Source organism: Rhincodon typus, chromosome 43, assembly GCF_021869965.1.
Source record: "Rhincodon typus isolate 14 chromosome 43, sRhiTyp1.1, whole genome shotgun sequence".
NCBI lineage: Eukaryota > Metazoa > Chordata > Chondrichthyes > Orectolobiformes > Rhincodontidae > Rhincodon > Rhincodon typus.
The window spans coordinates 159,431-178,917 of record NC_063374.1 but is presented as its reverse complement, the minus strand read 5'-3'; the positions used below and the strand labels follow the sequence as shown (position 1 = coordinate 178,917).

Below are 19,487 nucleotides of genomic sequence, written 5' to 3'. Positions count from 1 at the left end.
CAGAAAAACCAAACATTTTGACCAAGCTTTTGTTCATCTAACAACCTCATATGACTAGGAATCATACTTTGTTTTATTATGCTGATAAGCACCTCGGAATCTTGAGGTTTGTTGCATTTCAGACATTATAAAAATATTTGTTGATGATACTTGTAATGCATCCCAGCCATCAGATATTTTCAATGTTATTATTCTTCCTCTCTTCTAGAAAGCAATTACCCAATACACTCCACTTCTCACATTTCAGTTTCCAGGTGCCGTTGAAAAACAGCACAAAAGGAACAACCAAAATAATCAAAGCATCAAAATATTGCACACAACCATATGGGGACACAAGCCAAACTCAGACATAAAGCTTTGTTAAATTGCTCTTCTATCACCCTGGGGCTCGCACAAAGTGCAATGATAACTCAATAATAGTTTGGATAAACATATGGATGATAATGGAATAGTTTAGGTTAGATGGGCTTCAGATTGGTTTCACAGGTCGGCGCAACATCGAGGGCCGAAGGGCCTGTACTGTGCTGTAATGTTCTATGTTCTATGTTCAAACCTAAATGCCAGCTCGTGGAATCAAACCTGTTTCTCACCAATCATTTCATGTTACTGTGCACTCAAGCACCAACACATTTCCTCATTCCATTTTGACTGCTGCTAAGACAAAACACATTTTCTTGAAGCTTTTTGTCTTCTACTCAGAGCATTTCCCCACTTCAAAATATACCCACATCATAAACTCACGAAAACGGAAGTGGTTTGGCAACACAATTAACAATGCCACTAAACATGTCATAAATCTTTGATCATGTGCCGTCTGACACCAAGGAATTTGTCCTTCTGCATGGTTTCAATTTTGGTGAGCGTTCATCCCTCAAATGTAGAAAGATATTTGCTGAGTTCAAACTCACCTACTCCCAGTTATCCACCTCAATTAGTGTCCACTGAAAACAGTGAATCCATGGATGCATGCCTAGCTCATCTCATGCATGCATATCACAGAATTCTGAATGATTTGTCCAATTTTCACATGCAAGGTGAATATCTGGTAGCCTTGCAGGGCCTAAAGGACAACACAGTCACACAGATCATCGCCTGATAAAAAGGTGTGGAAATAGTTATCCTCAATAAGTGTGACGACAGCAACAGAATGCATGACATTCTTAGTGACAGGTCAAAACATGCTGCCAGGTGATATACATGATATGGTTCATCCTTGCAGCTCACTGTGAGGACAAATGTACAGGTTAACCGGGACACACATAACTGAAGTGCCTTTATGCACTTTTACATGAACAGTATTGCACAATATCAACTGGCCAAATGGTTTGGTGAACAGCTATAAGCAATTTTGAGCAAATTCTTCAATCACGGTGAAGAATGCCTCCACATTCGCAAGGACCTCCTTATCAATAGTGATGTAATTTGACATTGTTCTCATTTGACATTGTCAGTCTATCCAATGTGTCACTTGAAGAAGCTGTAGACATCTGCCCTATGGTAACTTTCCATGACCTTCCACATCTGCCACCATTGCAGGCATTAGCATTCCTTGAACTTATTAACTCAGCAACTTGCACAGTTCAGTTCAATTTCAACATCATGCTGCCAATATGTAAAATCCACATTTTTAAAATTTTACTTCATTTTTGATTGTGGACTAAGTGAGAAAAGCATGTTTAACATCCATGCTAACATTGTTTGGCTCGAGATCTGCAGGTTATTCAAATGTAATGAAGCCTAAATTCTCAAAATTGCAAATATTCAGGTAATAAGATGACGGTGAGCTGCAAAGAACTGGGAAAGATCAATCAAGTCAATTAGGGGTGGCACAGTGGCTCAGTGGTTAGTACTGCTGCCTCACAGGGCCAGGGACCCAGGTTCAATTCCGCCCTCGGGCGACTGTCGGTGTGGAGTTTGCAAATTCTCCCCATGTCTGTGTGGGTTTCCTCCAGGTGCTCCGGTTTCTTCCCACAGTCCAAAGATGCGCAGGTTAGGTGGACTAGCCATGCTAAATTGCCTGTAGCGTTCTGGGATGTGTAGATTAGGTGGGTTATAGGGGGACGGGTCTGGGTGGGATCCTCTGGGGGTCAGTGTGGGCTTGTTGGGCTGAAGGGCCTGTTTCTATGATTCTCAGTCCAACACACAAGTTTGATATCAAAGTATACCTTCGTGCATTTGTTTCTTTGTAAACTGATGCTGTCAAAGAATAGATGACATATTGCTCTAATGCATGTTTTAAAAACTTTCAAATTTTGTTCTCTGTCTAGATAGCTTTATTGTTAATTATTTTGTTTTTATCATTTGTAGCAAGAAGCATGTACCTGCTGTCGTGTAAATGTCTGTTTCTCCCAGCAATGATCACTTTATCTCTGACAACTACAACAAAATATCTGCTCAAATAGGCCAGATTTCAATCGAGGATGCATCTTGACCAGCAATGCAATCAGCTGGAAACATAACACAGTTATAGAGTCATAGAGATCTAAAGCACAGGAATAGATTCTTCAGTCCGTCACTTCTACACTGATCAAAACCAACCACGTAATGATTTCAATACTATTTTCCAGCACATGGAAATGGCAAAGTAAGCACACTTTTCAATGCTTCTGAATTGTAATGACAGTTCCTGCTTTTATCACCTGAAGCATTTCTTAATGTGTCATGTAAACATTCTGCTCCTTAACTTAAATCTACGCACATGGTCATTGATTCCTGCGTCAAGTGGAATCTCACGGTCTACCTTCCCAACGCCTCTCTTAATTTTATATATCTGTAGGCAGTCGAATGACAAGACTGAATTTGAATACTTTGACCAAAATGAAAGAAAATAAAAGCAAAATGCTGACAATTCCAACGAAAACAGAAATTTATGCAGAAATTGAGCAGGTCAGGCAATATTTGTGTGTAGAGAAATCGAGTTAACAGGTTGCGTCAGATAAAACTCTTCTTTCGAGCAATAAAAACAAACCTTTCATTCACAAACCATGGGGTCCCTGCTCTCTGACACGTGCTGGACTCCTCAATGTTTTGGACAGTTTGTCTGACAAGACTGAGCGCACATCTTTCAGGTGAGTGGAGAGAGATTTAAAACAGAAATGAGGGGCAAATTTTTGAAAAAGAGGATGGCTTGCATGTGGAATGAGCATCCTGAGGGAGTGGTGGATTTGGGCACAATTAGAGCAGGTAAAAGACATAAGTACATGAAAAGGAAATGTTTGGAAGGACATGGGCCAAATGCAGGTAGATGGGACGAGCTCATTTCGGGATTATGGTCGATGTGAACTGGTTGAACCGAAGGGTCTGTTTCTGTGCTGTATGACTCTATGGACAGATATGATGTTCAAGTTCATTTATTTTGACAGCAGTAATCATGTAGAAAGAATTTTCAGACAAGTTGGTATTGACTGCAAGAGGGCAGTTGATCAGTGAAGAAGTGTATTGGTTCAGGAAGTTAGAGTGCTGCTCCCATGGGCGATATCATACCACCTTGTCTCAACCTGGCAAGATTTTCAAGGTGTTTCTTCCAAACTCCCTAAATGGAGGCAATTTCAATCATATTTTCATCAAAAAGTTGTCAGATTGTGACAAAATTTCTTGGGCATCAAAATGCTTACAGTCCTATCCAGAGAGCTTCAGGAATTGCTCAAGCGTACCCTCTGAGAAGTTGATGTATATCACCTCTTTGGGCAAATGGAAACGTTAGAATGACACCCAGACACCAAGGGCACTACAGCAATGCACTACGTTGGTATAATATGAATTGCTCACTTTGGGTTCATTTGGACCCCTGCATTTTAATCACATTTCTATGCTATGATTAAATTTGAACTATTTAAGGATGTCTCAGTTTTATTTCTATCCCCACTCATCCTTAATTACCCTGGAAGTGTTGGCTGAATTTATTTAATTACTAGCTTTCAGGAAGGATTTCGTCAGGAATTGGGAGAAAGCTCCCATGAGGATTTGAGTGATGACTATCTCAGCAATGGACAATACCAAGGTTCCTCGGTAGCTCCCACAGTCCAGTTTGTCTCCTTGCTTGAAGACAGTGACAATGGTAGCATCCCAACGGTTAGTGCAAATGACGGGAGAGCCCTGCTCCTCCAAGTTTGCAATCCTCCATTGGAATCATGTCTAGTCCAGTGGCTCTTCCATTCTTGATGTGTCTAATAGTGACTTCAACTTCTGCCACATTCAGTGTGTTCCAAAATCATCTTTGGGAGTTGGGAAATTTCCTGAATCACATATAGGAAAGATCTCCTTAAACTTGAAAGTTGTCAGAACAGGCTCAGAAGTATGTTGCCAGGACTGGAGGGTTTGTGTCACAAGGAGAGGCTGAACAAGCTGGGGCGTTTTTCACCACAGCGTTGGAGGCTGAAGGGTGACCATATAGAGCTTTATAAAATCATGAGGGGCACGGATAAGGTGAATAGACAAGGTCTTTTTCCCAGGATATTGGAATCCAAAATTAGAGGGCATAGGTTACAGATGAGATGGGTAAGATTAAAAAAGGACCAGAGGGGCAGCTTTTTCAACTGGAGCATGGTATGGGTATAGAGCTAGCTGCCAGAGGAGGTGCTGGAGGCAACTGCAATTACAACATTTAAAAGGCATCTGGATGGTACATGAATAGAAAGGGTTTAGAGTGATACAGGCTAAATGCTGGCAAATGGGGCTAGATCAGTTTAGGATGTCTGGTCAGTGCCAATCAGTTGGACTGAAGGGTCTGGTTCAGTGCTGTCTAACTCTATGACTCTATGATTGGACTGTTAATTCTTCTGTTTGCAGACCTCTCTCCTGTCTTCAGTATTTGAGTGCTTACTGTTTTGTTCATCCTGATCCAACAATGAGCATGGATTAATTGATTCTGTGGTCTTACCTGAAGTCTGGTGCCCATTTACACTTCTGTCCTTGACAACTTACCTACCTGTATTATGAAAGTAATCAAACATTGCTTTCCATGAAGTTGCTACCTGTAGAACCACCCTGCACACACAGTATTCGAGCATTCAGTGGGAAAATTGTGACACAAAATGCTGCTGTTCCATTTGGTTTGTTCCATTTGGATAGATTTACTTTGGTTCTATTTGCACACAATTTGAAATGGAAAGCTTCTCTCAGACACTGCGTATTTACTACAGAGTGTCCCCGCTTTGTACCTTTGGCCTGATACATTTCAGATGATGTAAATTTCATTTCATTCTTTTACCCTGAACAGGGAAATTGCATTAGGCAGGCAACTGCCTTGTGGTGTTTTCTCAAGATTACTAATCCAGAACCCACTGTATTTGGATCAGAAATCTGCCATCCTTAGATGACACAAAGATAGGTGGGAAACAGACAGTGTTGAGGAAGCAGGGAGGCTGCAGAAGCACTTAGACATGCTTGTCCAGTGGGTAAAGAAGGGGCAGACAGAATATACTGTGGGAAATTGTAAAGTTACGCACTTTGCTAGCAAGAATAGACGTGCCCAGTATTTTCTAAGAAGGCAAAGTCTTTGGAACTGCAAAGCTGAAATGGAATTTGGAGACCGACTGCAGAATTCTTTTTTTCAGGTTAACATGTAGATTCAGTCAGCAGTTAGGAAGACAAATGTAGTGTTGGAATTCATGTCAAGAGGGCTAATACCTCAGAGCAGAGGTATACTGCTGAGGCTGCAGAAGGTTCTGGCCAGACCGCATTTGGAATACTGTGAACATTGTTGAACCCCCTAGCGAAGGCAAAATGTGTTGGCATTGAAAGGGTTCCAGAGCAGGCTTAGAAACATGATTGTTGTGATGCTGGGCTCATCATATAAGGAGCAGTTGAGATTGCTGGATCTGTACTTAATGGAGTTTACAAAAATGTCGTCGGGGCAGGCGGGGAAGTGTAGTGGTTCAGGGTTGATTGAAACTTCCAGAATACTGAGAAACCTGGATACACTCGCTGTGGGTAAGATGTTTCCAGTAGTAGCAGAGACCAGGATCTGGGTGCAATGAGTCTGGATGAAGGGATGATCCTCTATTACTGAAATAAGGAGGAATTTCATCAGCTAGAGGGTTGTTTTGCTGTGGAAATCTTTGCTACAGAAGACTGTGGAAGCCAAGCCATTAAGTGCAGTTAAGACAGAAACAGAATAGTTCTTGATGAGAAACGGGATCAAAGGTTAAGGGGAGGAAGCAGGAAAACGAGTTTGGGAAACATATCAGCCACGGTCAAATGGCAGAGCAGACTCGATGGGCCGACTGGCCTAATCCTGCTATGATATCATATGGTCTTACCTGGTCTGACCTACGTGTAACTCTGGATCCATAGCAATGTGGTTGACTCTTAAGTGCCCACTGAAACGGCTCTGAAGATCAACTCAGTTGTGTCAATCTCTACAAAGCCTGAAAAAAAAGAAATTGAACCAGATGGCATCAACCCAGGAACCAGAAATGACAATCACAAAACATCATCCTGTTGACCCTGAAACTCCTCCTGACGATCATCTGGGGGTTAGGGCAAAAATGGGCTGAACTTTCTCACAAACTAGTCAGGCAATACTCTGACAGAGTCATTCTCACAGAATCATACCTTACAAGGTGTCAGGCACCATCACTACCAACCCTGGATATCTCCTGTCCCACTGGCAAGACAGACCCAGCAGAAGTAGCGACACAGTTGGGAGGGATTTGCCGTGGGAGTCCTCAACAGTGACTCCAGACCACATGAATTCGAATGGCTGCAAGTTAAACATAGATAAGGAAACCTCCTTTTGATTACCACGATCCGTCCTCCCTCAGCTGATGAATCAGTGCCGCAGCAGTAACAGATATTTCAGCTAGACTGAGCAGGTGATGAGGGAACCATCAATGAGGAAAAATCACACACGAAGTCATTCTCACCAATCTGTCTGTCGCTGATGCATTTGTCAAAAACATCATCGCTGGATCAGAATTCACATGACACCAGGTGATCATCCAACTGGTTTATTTGAAATCAGGTGCATGGATAGAACAGGGCACACAGACACAAAGTTTAAAGGCAGAAAGATCAAAAGTCCATCCAACTGTTATCAGTGGAATGTCTTGAGAGCATGGACGGCATTGCATAGTGCTTGGGTGATGTTCTGTGCTACTGTGTGAGTGTGGCTGATGAATCTGGCATTAACGCATCTCCTGACAGCTCCAGCATTAATGTTCAGCCTAGGGCCGTAATCTTCTGGAAGGGTCCAATTCGATTCCTTCTTCTTTTGTCGCTGCACTCTGTCTGTCGACTGCTCCGGTTCATTGGTTGTCTCATTGGGCTCGCTGCTGACATCTTGGGGTTTGTGGAAGAATTTCCGGAGCCTCATTTGACTGATGCATTCCTCGGTGTCTGCCTCTTGACCAATGGGCACCACTTTGGTAGTGGGGCTGAAATTAAGCCCTCGGCTAGAACACCAATTTCATCCAGTTGAAGGGCTTGGTCAGACAAGTTGATGATGGATTTCTGTGTGGTACTATCGATTTCAACTGTGGTACTAGGGGAGGCTCGGTGACTGCTTAGTGACCACTCACACAATCCTTGTGGAGAAGAAATTCCACCATCATTTTGAAAATATCTTATATCAATTTGTATGAAGCGATCACCGTGCTTAATGTAGCAGAGTCTGAACAGATCGAGCCACTGAAGACTGGGCGTTCATGAGATGCTGTGGACAATCAACAGCAGCAGAATCCTGTTCCAAACACAATTTGCGAATTCATGGCCTGGCAGATACCACCATTCAGCTATTACCATGAAGGAAGAGGATCCACCCTGCTTTAGTGGAACCAGGCCCATGTCAGGTGCAGAGGCTTGGGGATCCTGCTAGACGTGGTACAGGCAGTCAATCCTCAACAGACAAGACGAGGTATGGTCTCATCCATCACCTCATGAAGATTATCAAAATAAGAGCGCTGGGTGTGAGGTGCTGTTGGGGCCAATCATTGGTCATCATTTCCTTTGACAGGAGCCTGGAGATGCTTGGAGGTCATGGTGCAGAGAACTGTGATCTCCCACTTCCCATTCGCTGTTTCCATCAGCTTCTCCTCCCTCATTTACAACTGCTGGGAGAGGTGAGGGCCGGAATTGCACACATCTCACTCGGTTTTAAGGAGGGTAAACTGACGTGGACATGTCTACTCCTTCAGGCATCAGGTGATTGTTTGCATGGACTGGGTAGAGGTGACTCAGTGAGTATTTCCCGGGCTCTACGAGGGGTTGGCCTACCATTGCTCCTGGACAACAGATGTATGTCACTTATTCAAAGAGCTGGGGCATGAGAGGAGGAATTGTCCCACCTCAAAGTGTGCCAAAGATTCACCAGTGGCTCACTGGTGGCACTGCCGCTCCTTGTGCCCCAAAGGTGACACATGGAGTCTCTCAAGAAGGGCCCGAGGCAGAGGTCACCGTTACGGCAGCCTCTGACAGGGAGAGAGATAGGTATCTGGCCGGAAAGAAGGCATGGAGAATGACCAGAGTCTTGACAGCTGCCCCAATGGATGCATTCCCTTGTGCCCGGAAATGGCGGCTGTAATTCCGGGCTTGGATTTGGGATCTGGGCCCACCCAACCCTGGTTCTAGAGTGCCCTTGTGGCTGCACTTGCATTGCCCTGGAGCTAGGACGCTGAGCCCAAACCCCTGCCCCGTGTTGGTTAAGCATAGTAACTCCAATCTCTGCGCTCCTGAGCGGGATCCCTAAGCCTCTGCACCTGACATGGGCCTGGTTCCATGCAAGTGATTCCTGATCCTGTAATTGCCCAGGCCTGACCCTTCAATAGCTGATTGTGGGCATTCTGGGGCTGAACTGGAAATGGCTGGACCAGAAATGACACCTGCAGTCTTCCATCTCCATGACCCCTACATTCCAACCGCAAACCACCCCACCAGCCAATCCTGTTCATGGAGTGGTTCACCGTCGGGCACGGCACCCCGAGAACCTGAGGGATGCTGGGAGAAAGGAGGCCATCACCATGACCAGGGAGAGGCGACGCTGCCTGCAGGGGGAGGACATCCTCATTATCGGGAGAGGCACTGCACCTCCCCTGGTAGGGAGGGATTGAGAACCTGTGCTTGAAGCAGCTATGGGGTGGGGGCATGTGTCCATCACACATTTCCTGCTTGAATGAGCCTGTGCAAAAGAAGTCTGGAGGCTGAGGAGTTATATTTCGAAGTGCATAAGATCATGAGACATTGATCGGGTGAATGCACTCAGTCTTTTTCAAAGGGTTTGGGAATCAAGGTCTTGAGAGCATCAGTTTAAGGCAAGACAGGAAAGAATACCTGGGAACGTCCATGAGAACTGAAGGGCAACTTTTTTTACACAGAAGGAGAGACGCACATGCAATGAGCTGCCAGCGGAAGTGGTTGAGGCAGATGCACTGACAACATTTAAAAGGCACTTGGACGAATACATGGATAGGAAAGGTTAAGAAGAACGTGGGCCAAGTGCAGGGAAATCGGTTTAGCATGGATGGGCATTTTGGTCAGCATGGACCAGTTTAGGCTGATATGCCTGTCTCCGTGCTGTAGGAGTCTATGACTATGACTCTGTTTGGTCAGAAGTGGGGATGTTCGACAATGATTGCACAATCGTCAGCCCTATTCCTGCCTCATCAGATACGGAAGCAGTCCGTGTCCAAATGCAAAAACTTCTGGACAAAATCCAGGCTTGGGCTCACAAGTGGCAAGCAACAGTCACTGCACACAAATGGCAATCTACAACCATCACCAATAAGAGACAATATAACCATGCCCCTTGACATTCAAGGGTGTTACCATCACTGAAGCTCCCACTATCAAATGGGAGTTATCATTGATCAGAAACTCAACCAGACTCACGACATAAATGCAGTGGCTGCAACAGCAGGTCAGAGACTTGGAATTCTGCGGTGAGTAAGTATACTCCTGACTCCTCAAAGCCTGTCCACCATCGACAAGGCACAAGACAGGAGTATGATGGAATACTCCTCACTCTCCTGGATGAGTGTAGTGCCAACAACACTCAAGAAGCTCTAACACCATCCAGGACAAAGCAGCCTGCTGGATTGGCATAACATCCACAAGCATTCATTCTCTCCACCATCAACAGTCAGCAGCAGCAGTGTGTCCTATCTGCAAGATGCACCGCAGAAATTCACCAAAGATCCACAGACTGCACCTTCCAAACCCATGTCCACTTCCATCTCAAACACAAGGGCAGCAGATATATGGGAACACCACCACCTTCAATTTCCCCTCCAAGCCAATCACCATTCTGACTTGGAAATATATCGCCATTCCTTCACTGTCACTGGGTCCAAATCCTGGAATTCTCTCATGAATGAGCAGGTGGACTGCAGCAGTTCATGAAGGCAGCTCAGCACCACCTTCTGAAGGTCAACTGGGGATGGGCAGAAAATGCTGGGCAGCCAGTGATGCCCACAGCCCACAAAAATGAATAAAAGAAAATAATAACAGGCCCTTCAGCCAACTCATTCAAACTCATTCAGTTTCCCAAACTAAACTCATCCCATTTACTTGTTCATATCTCCCTGAACCATTCCTATCCATGTACCTGTCCAAATGAGTCTGAAACAGTGTAATTGTACCCACTTCCAACACCTCCTCTGGCAGCTCATTCCATACATGCACCACACTCTGCGTGAAAAAATATCCCTCAGGTCCTTTTAGAATCTTTCCCCTCTCACCTTAAACCTATGTCTGCTAGTTTTGGACTCTGCCCACCCTCGAGAAAACAGCTTGGCTAATCACGCCATCCATACCCCTCATGATTTTATAAACCTTTCCATGCTCAGTGCTCAGTCTCGTTGTCTAACCGTATGGTGCTAAAAGGGGTCAAAAAGTTGAAGCTTTTCTCGCGTATTCATCAGATCTAGGAGGCAAGGAAAAGACACCAATTTAAAAAAAGCACAAGAAGCGAGTGCTGCAATCAGCAGTTGGACCAGAATCTGCATGGAGATACCAGTAAATTTAAATCTCAGACCAAGCAGGTCGATTCTGATTGGTCAGGACATCACCATGGGATACACCAGCCTTTGCCTCTCTCTGGACCTCTTCTGATAAAAAGGTGAAAATTTATTTACAAATTACTTTTACCAAGAGTCCTGAGAATTTATGTACGTAGCTTCTTGCACGTACAAATGCATCACACCATGGGTCTCACGAATGGTTTTGAATTGGATTCAAGAGCAACTCTTAGCACAGTCCAGGTTGTTTAACAAATGAGTTTCAGCAACTGAATCGCAGCTAATGGCAGAGATACTTTTCTGAGGATTGTAAGCATTGGGCTTGCTGACCACAAGTGGCCTGTTGCCCACTGAGAATGGTCAATGCAACGGTACGAACAGTCAGAACCAGAGCTTGACAAATAAGGAGCCAAACTTCCCTATTTTTGTTCTCAATGCCTCCTTTTATGCAGCCCACGTTCACATATACTCCCCCAATATTTCTGCCACACTCAAGCTGTCAATGCACAAGAGCTTTGACTTTTATTTTTCTGTTTCAGGTTCTAAACATATTTATCGCAATCAAAGCATTGTCCAGAACATTTTGCTACGATCAGTGATCAAAGTTCAGGTCACGAGAATTCCTCAAAATGACATGGGGTTTCAGAGTAATGAAGGGAAGACAGTGGTGTAAGGGTAACGTCACTGACTTGGCAATGTGGGACTGTGAACGATGTTGAAAAATAAGCTTCAGCACAACAAGGGTTACATTTACAAATCAAATCATCTTTGGGAAACTAATAATCTAAAGGAACAACTGAAAGCTCTTTCTGAAGAATTTAAAATGACAAAACAAAAATTGGCTGAGAAGGTGAAACCTCCTGCAATGAAAAATCTTTCAATACCACCATATCAGACCTCTGCCCTATGTTTTGGCCATGGGACAACCTGAGACCTGGGTAAAGTGTAGGTGTTGGGCAATGGGGGTGAACATTCTAGTCCCAGTTCTCGTCAATCTGGAGAAGAGAACCAGCCATTTAATTTATGGTGGGTACAGGCCAGGAGTCATAAGGAGGTAAAAAAGCAAAGAACAAGTAAGATGGTCCCTTGTCCTAATGGGACAGGTTCGACAATAGAATGAGATAATACAGAAGTCAAGTCATGAAAGTGAGAAAAAAACATGGCTGAAAAGACAATTGAAGGCTGTGAGAAATTGAAATGCACAAAAAAAGAGCCAGGAAGAGCGGGAGTAAAGTCCCCAGCAAAAGAATCCAGATTCCCAACCAAACCCTCCAAAGTCGAATATCCCGGAGCCTGGGAGAAAACAACTCTACCCCTCACTAAGCCAATTGGAAAGCAAAATACAAAAGAGAGCCAAATCCTCCACTGACTACGGCAAACATGAGCAGCTCTGTATAGCCCTCTTACAGACCAAGCTTTGCAAAATCTGGTCTCAGCAAAAAACTGGAAAAGGTGGGAGGATCAAATACCACGGATATGACCCCACGCTGTCAAAGATGGTCGATAATTTGTTCCAAGGACTTTTCCCTTGACCCCACCCCTCCGAGAAAAGGGGAGGCTTAAAGGCGTGGCAACAACTGGAATGGCTGCGAAAGAAAAAGAAACAGAGGGAGAGGGTGGGGGAGAGAGAGAGGGGGAGAGAGAGAGAGAGCATGAGCAGCTTTTGGTGCTGCATACACTGAATTATGTATTAACTCTTTCTGGTCTGGCTTGAATGCACCTTTGTTCATTGGTGGGTTAATGTTCTCCTGTGTAATATTTGTGTGTGCATTCTCTGGAGCTGCAGATCAAGGAATGCTTGGATTTTAGTTTGCATTTTGGGAATCTGTAGTGACTTGCAAGTGTATTGTGTGCCTCTATCAGTGTGAAACATGTATGCTTCATTGAAAGATCATTTAAGGAACTATCAGTTATTGTGCAAAGCAAAAACGTTGATTTAAAAATTGGCTTGTAAAGCTTGGTAAAAATTCAACTCTTGGAATTCAAATTTATCATGTTTGGAATTTCATTTTCTAGCCAGAATGAACTTCCAAATATTATTTAAACACGAGTGAATCTTGTGCATGTTATTTTGTTTTTCCGTGGCTGAAAGATACTGACGGCTTCTTTGGATGGCTATGAATTTCTGAACCTGCCTGCAGACTTTCCATGTCGCGACACAGTGATGGCTGAGGCATCCTCAACCCATCAAGCCATTCGTCAACAACTCTTCTCAGCACTGAAAAGCTGCATGAAATGTATCGGGTATCAGAAATTTCAATGAATACAAAGAGTTAGTGACTTTGTGGGAGTAAATAGGCTTTTGAATTTCAACAAATTTACTTAGGAGACATATCCAATATATCGAATGAGTTGTAAAGTAACTTTAAAGTATGTGGGTTATCAAAAAAGATATGTTTTGCCTGAATCAAACAGTAATGTTGGACTTCTGTTTTAAAACATTGTAATATGATTTACTATGGACTACAAATCTCTTCACAACTGTGGAATTAGAATAGGTGCTAACAATTGAATTGCAAAACTGGATGAGATGAAGTAATCCAAGATGGAGAGTAATGGCAAATGATAAACAAGTTGGAATAATGGGTTGAAATAGCAAGTGAAGTTAACATGCATTTTAGTGAAAAGGAACTTTAGGTCCCAGTCGGAAAGTGGTGATGTTTGTGTCCTTGTATTTCCTCGGTGAACTTGGTGATCGAGCCACTGCCTGAGGCATTGGGAGTGTAGGTGGAGAGATAAGTAACATCTCATCGATCTTTTGATAAGATCATAAAAGAGTCATGAATGCGTGACCTGGTCTTGGGATACTGATATGAGTTTGCAAAAGTAATTGTTACTTCAGAGGTAACAAACATGAGGGAATATTTGCACTGAAGAACAGGTCTCAGACATTAAGACCTCGTTGACAAACAGATTAGTCTAGCTTGGAAGAGGACAAGACCATAGTTTAAATGATAAAACACTGACACATAATCCATAGAGAAACCAACTCAAAAACATTGATAGTGAGCTGAAGTGAAAGCACCCAAAATAAGGCCATATTGATACCTCAAAAAAGAGAACTGGGGAATTGAGAGTTCACGTATGGTGTTAATGGTAACCAGGGACTGAATTGAAGACTGGTAAGAATTGTTACAAGAGCCCAAGGTGGGGAAGTTGATTATAGCATTTTTTATTGTTGTGATTCTTCTTCTGTATTTCTTGTCTCTGTTGCTTACAAGTTGCATTCAGCAAATGCTCAAGTTCGGTATTTAACTGTTCTTTGACACTCTCGGTGGCCTAGATATTATTCTCAGCTGCTTTGATTGTGTTTTTCTGTTTGGGAAGAATCAAAAGGGAGGAGTTGTTGAGTATATTGAAAATCGGGTGATTAAGCTACAGCATAACAAGGGTGAAATTTACATGTGCTATTGCAAAAAGCTGACTTGCAGGTACGGTGGAGAGTATGCAACAAGCAGACTGTCACGTGGAGCTTGTGGCTCGAGTGTGGGGATCAGCTTGTGACTGTGTACGTACCAAATGGACTGTCGTCTAGACCCTGTGGTTCGGGTATGGGGAACGGCTTGCAATTTCAAGGAGGTTCAAATGAATAAAACATGTAAAAAGCAAGAGTAAAGCTACTGCTGCAGAAGTCTCAACTTGCAATTACGCAGTCAACATACAAGAAGAAATAAAGCGGGATATTTGAAGAGATTATGGATTCACTGTTTATTTTTTCAGAATCCAACAGGCACCCCAGCCAAATCCTCTCCAACCTTCTGGTTCCCCAGGCTAATCCTCTCGAATTCTCTGGGACCTCAGGCTAACCTTCTCAAATGATGTGGAACCCCAGCATCATACTCTCAAATCCTCTGGGATCGCAGCCAGATTCTCTCGAATCCCATCACCCTCCCAAACCCTCTAGGACCTGAGAGAAATCTGCTGCCCCGTAGGTTAGCCCGACCAGATTCAATGGGATCCCTGGGTTAAATCTCTCGAATCCTACGGGGGCCCAGGTGAATCTGCACGTATCCAATTGGACCCAGGCCAAATCCGCTCAAATTGTCTGGTCGTCCAGGCTATCCATTTCGGATCTTCTTAGACACCAGACTTATCATCTCAATTCCTCTGTGACCGCAGGCAAATCCCCTCAAATCCTGGGGGTGGGAAGACAGGGGTGGTCGAAGAATTATGGTGATAGGTGGACACCAGTTGTAGGTACAACCCGGTTGGTCAATGGGAGGGATTAATCCCATTGGTAGCTGGAAGGAACAGTCAGTAGGTGGAATGGAAGGGAGGATATGGATCTAGAAAGGGAGCCAGGGGATGGGTGGGAAGGTTATTTGAAATTTGAGAACTCAATGTTGATTCCACCGGGCTGGACGGTGTCTGGGTGAAAGATAAGTTGTTCTGAATTGCTGCAACACTGGAACAGACCAAATTCGGACACGTGGGGCGGGGAGGGAAGGTTGAAGTGGCCGGTGATGAGGATGTTAGGCTGGCCATTACAGGCCATGCGAAAATGCTCAGCAAGACGGTGACCTAGTCTACCTTTGGTCTCAAGGAAGACCCTATCGGGAGCACCAGATTGCAATAGACTAGGTTGGAGGAGATGCAGGTGAAGCTCTGTTTCGCCTGGAAGGACTGTTTAGGGCCCCAGACAGAGGTGAGGGAGGTGCTGTGTGGGCAGGTGTTGCATCTTTTACAGTTACAGGGGAAGGTGCTGGGGGCATGTGTGGTTCGAGTGGTTGGTGGGAGTGTGGCGCAAACTAAGGAGTGGCAAAAGGAATCGTCCTTGTGGAAGGCAGACAAGGGTGGGGAGTGGAAGATGTTCCAGGTGGTGGGGTCTAAGTGGAGCTGGTGCAAGTGTTTGAGGATGACACGTTGGATGCAGAGCCTGGTGGGGTAGACAGTGAGGACAAAGGGGGGCCAACCTTGGATTCCAGCATCTGCAGTTTATTTGTCTCTTAGAAATTAACATGCTAAGTAAACAGTCTCCAACTCCAAATCTGGCTGCTGCCCAAAATTCTTTCGCATGCTAGCAGAACTTATGATGAGGGAGTGATATTTTCTGGTATTCTGGTGAGAATGGCAAACAACAATTTACTGCATTCTATTTTATGTTTAACTGGACATTTCAATATTGAGTTCTCACCTACGTATTCCATAGTGCAATATTTTCTCAGAATCAAACTACAAAATATTTCAATAAGCTACAAATAACTGAGTCAACCTTTACTAAAATCATCAATACACATGAACTGCACAATGGTGACGTCATTACAATACCTTATTACTGAAGGGATAAAGAGAGGGGCAAAGAGCTAAAAAAAAGATTTTCAAGGCCATAGCCTGAAATTGGAGATGAAATTACCATTAAACAGTTTAAATTATACTTGCAGTTCATGATGTCATCTGAACTCCTTGATAAGGCTGCTTCCTTGTAATGTTGACATCCATTACTGTCTTTTTTAACATCAATCAGAAAATCAATCATGATGTATTACTTGCCTCCAGGCCTGCAGACAACATCGTCACCTGTTACAATCTCTCATAACGCGATTTCTTTTTTGGTGGCTTCTTTATTTTTAACTTCTTCCCAGCATCCTCATCAGTAGCATTGTCCTTGTCGTTTTTCTTCATCTTCAGTGTGATCACTGTCTGCATAATTCTTCAACCTCCTTCCAAAGTACAGCTGCGACATGGCCTGGAATGCTCATTCCCTCGTTTATCCCTTCTCTCTCTCTCCTTGTCCCGATCACCATCTTTCTCTTTATCTGCCATCACAAAACGTCATGTTCCTTCCTCTGTCCTCTCATGGCTTGGCCTCTGTGAAAGGTAGACACTGAGCCTGCACTTCAGTCTTCTGAATTTAATGCTCAATTCCAGGAAAAATCCAGCCACTCCAATAACCCCAAAACGCTCCCAACGGCTGGGGAGAAAAAGACAAAGAGAAGTGGATTACAAAATTATGTTCACAAAACAGTACATTCCAAATATGTACCTATCCATTTCGCTGAAAGGTAGCAGGAAAGAACAAAAGGAAAAGAAGTGCTACCTATCACAGTGACGTAGAGCTTGCCAGTTGAAAATTGGTATTTTCACCCTAGTCCAAGAATAACCAAGGTGGAAGTCATCAGGTTTGAACTGTTTGAACCCAAGAGATAATTTACTTTTCCCTTCTTCTCTGATGACAACTGCGTCACCTCCATTCAGCTTCATCTGTGACAAACATGAAGAACTCTGTCAAATAAAGGACCTGTTTTCTTCTCATATTCCCTTGCAAAACGTGCATGCCTAACAATCCAACACTGCATTTACACTGTAATCGAACTTCACTGATGCTTATCACAGACTGATTAGCAAGGGAATCAATAGATTACGAGAAGACAGGCGAATGGAGCTGAGAAACATATCAGCCACAATCACATGCCAGAGCAGACTCGATCTGCTGAAAGGCCTAATTCTGCTCCTATATCTTATGCTCTTATGATCATTTCTGTTAATAAAAACACACACCTTTGCCAAATTCTACTCACCATGTAGACATGATCAGCTAAGTTTGATCCCACTGTCATTCAATAGGTGTGGAGAAAATTATTATATTAAACTCAATGCATGTTGTACAGTTTAAATCATGCTCAGATTTTAGTACAGATTAGCAGTATTATATTGTCACCTGTAGTCATAGTCAGTTCGACAGCATCCTTAATTGAGTTGGTAGGCCAGTTGGCTGCCTTAGGTGTACATTAAGGACCTGATGGATATATGCAAAATGCAGCAGGAAGTTTGACCCTGGCCATTGATCTTCCCTAAAATCAACACTACGAAAACCACATGAACTATCCATTTCATTACTATTGAGAGTCATAGAGTCATTCAGCACGGAAACAGATCTCTTGGTGCGATCAGTCCATGCTGAACGTAAATCCCAAACTAAACTAGCCCCACCTGCCTGCTCCCGGCCAATGTCAGTCTCCAAACCTTTGCTATTCCTGTACCTGTTCAAATGTCTTTTAAACGTTGTAGTTGTACCCACATCCATCACTTCCACAGTGTGTTCATTCCACACACAAACCACCATTTATGTAAAAAAAAATTGCCTCTCATGTCTTTTTTAAATCTCTCTACTCTCATCTTAAAATGTGTCTTGTAGTATTGAAATGACAACCACCATTAACTCTATCTATATGCCTCATTATTTTATAAACTTCTATCAGGTCGCGTCGCAACCTACTATGGTCCAGTGAAAAAGGTCCCAGCCGATCCACCCTTTCTTTATAACTCAAACGTTCCATACCTGGCAACATCCTGGTAAATCTTTTCTGCGCCCTCTTCAGCTTAATAATATCCTTCCTATAATTGGGCAATCACAACTGGACCCAGTATCCCATAAGAGGCCTCAACAATGTCCTGTACAACCTCCACATGACTTCCCAACTCCTTTCCTCAAAGAACTGAGTAATGAAGGTTAGGTCAGTGCACATTTAACTGGATAACAGTGATCTCATCTTTGAACCAATTCCTAATACCTAAATAATTTTGGACTTTACTGAGAGATGCAATAAACGTAGTACATAAATGAACATTCCTTCTTTCTAACTGTGCTGAAGAGTCTATCCTTGAACTTCTCATGAAGGAACTAAGTGGAAGCCTGCCATCTCATGACTGAAACAGTAGGCTCGTTTTTCATACATTGAACGCGAGAGTATTCTGAATTGTGCAAGCTGGTGTGAGGTGATCTCTGATCCTCGGCACCCTCAGTTAGAGCATGACTCGATATGTCTTTTAAAAACATAACATGAATGTTGCCTGAACTGATTGTAATGAAGACCCCCTCGAGCTGAATCACCAATGTAGTGAAACCTGAAGAAATCAAGAGATTTTTTTCTCAAATGCAGAGGTTGACTGGAAGTAATATCTTTATCCAACAACAAGTGCAGTGACCTTGTTCTCCTCCTTCCAATTTTACCCGCATTCATGATTCCTCTGTGACCCCAGGCGAATCCCCTGGAACCGAAAAGTCATTAACCAGACTCGCTGAGTATTCCCAGCATTTGTTTTGTAAAGAACACAAATTTTTTATTTCTTGTAACTTTTGAACAGGGAAAGGACTGTTCTACAGCAAAGAAATTGCTGTACTTTTTTTCAGAAGCAACTAATTGAAACTCTGCTGTGTTTACACTGCTGCTTTGACCAAGCTTGAACGAAGAGGTACAGATTCCCGGGACTTTGTACAATGTGAGCTTTGACTGGCAAGAGGTTGCTGATTGGTTTGTGAAATTATGATCAGTTATGGATGCCAAAGGCCATCAACCTGACAACTTTCTGACTGGCTCCTGGGTAGCTGAACAGCTTGTTGTTATGAGTGATACTTGCAGAAGCTATTGATAGGGCAGGTGGTGTGCTTCTCTCACTAGCAAAATTTCTCAACTCTTAACAAAGTCAGTTTATTTTCTTCCAACAGTTGTTTTTAACAAATAAGTTGAAGAGTCTATAAATCATGAATGAGTATTCTGTGTCTCACGTCAACAAGTGAGAGAATCTAAAGGAAAA

General features: G+C 43.4%; 2 long non-coding RNA genes across 5 annotated transcripts in view; both read right to left on the bottom strand.

Annotated features, from left to right (window-relative positions):
- The window catches only part of LOC125487687, a 44,132-nt gene extending 35,475 nt beyond the window's left edge, over positions 1-8,657 (bottom strand). For both annotated transcript variants that reach the window (XR_007266050.1, XR_007266052.1), the window contains exons 1-2: positions 6,556-8,657; positions 6,261-6,368 (exon numbers count right to left, since the gene is read on the bottom strand). This is a non-coding gene — a long non-coding RNA (uncharacterized LOC125487687). The remainder of the gene's footprint in view (positions 1-6,260; positions 6,369-6,555) is intronic.
- A 7,674-nt stretch (positions 8,658-16,331) lies between these two features.
- The window catches only part of LOC125487686, a 69,802-nt gene continuing 66,646 nt past the window's right edge, over positions 16,332-19,487 (bottom strand). For 2 of the 3 annotated variants that reach the window (XR_007266048.1, XR_007266046.1), the window contains exon 3: positions 16,332-16,863. This is a non-coding gene — a long non-coding RNA (uncharacterized LOC125487686). Of the gene's footprint in view, positions 16,864-16,989; positions 17,154-19,487 lie in introns of all 3 variants that reach the window. The other variant, XR_007266047.1, reaches the window with a different exon arrangement.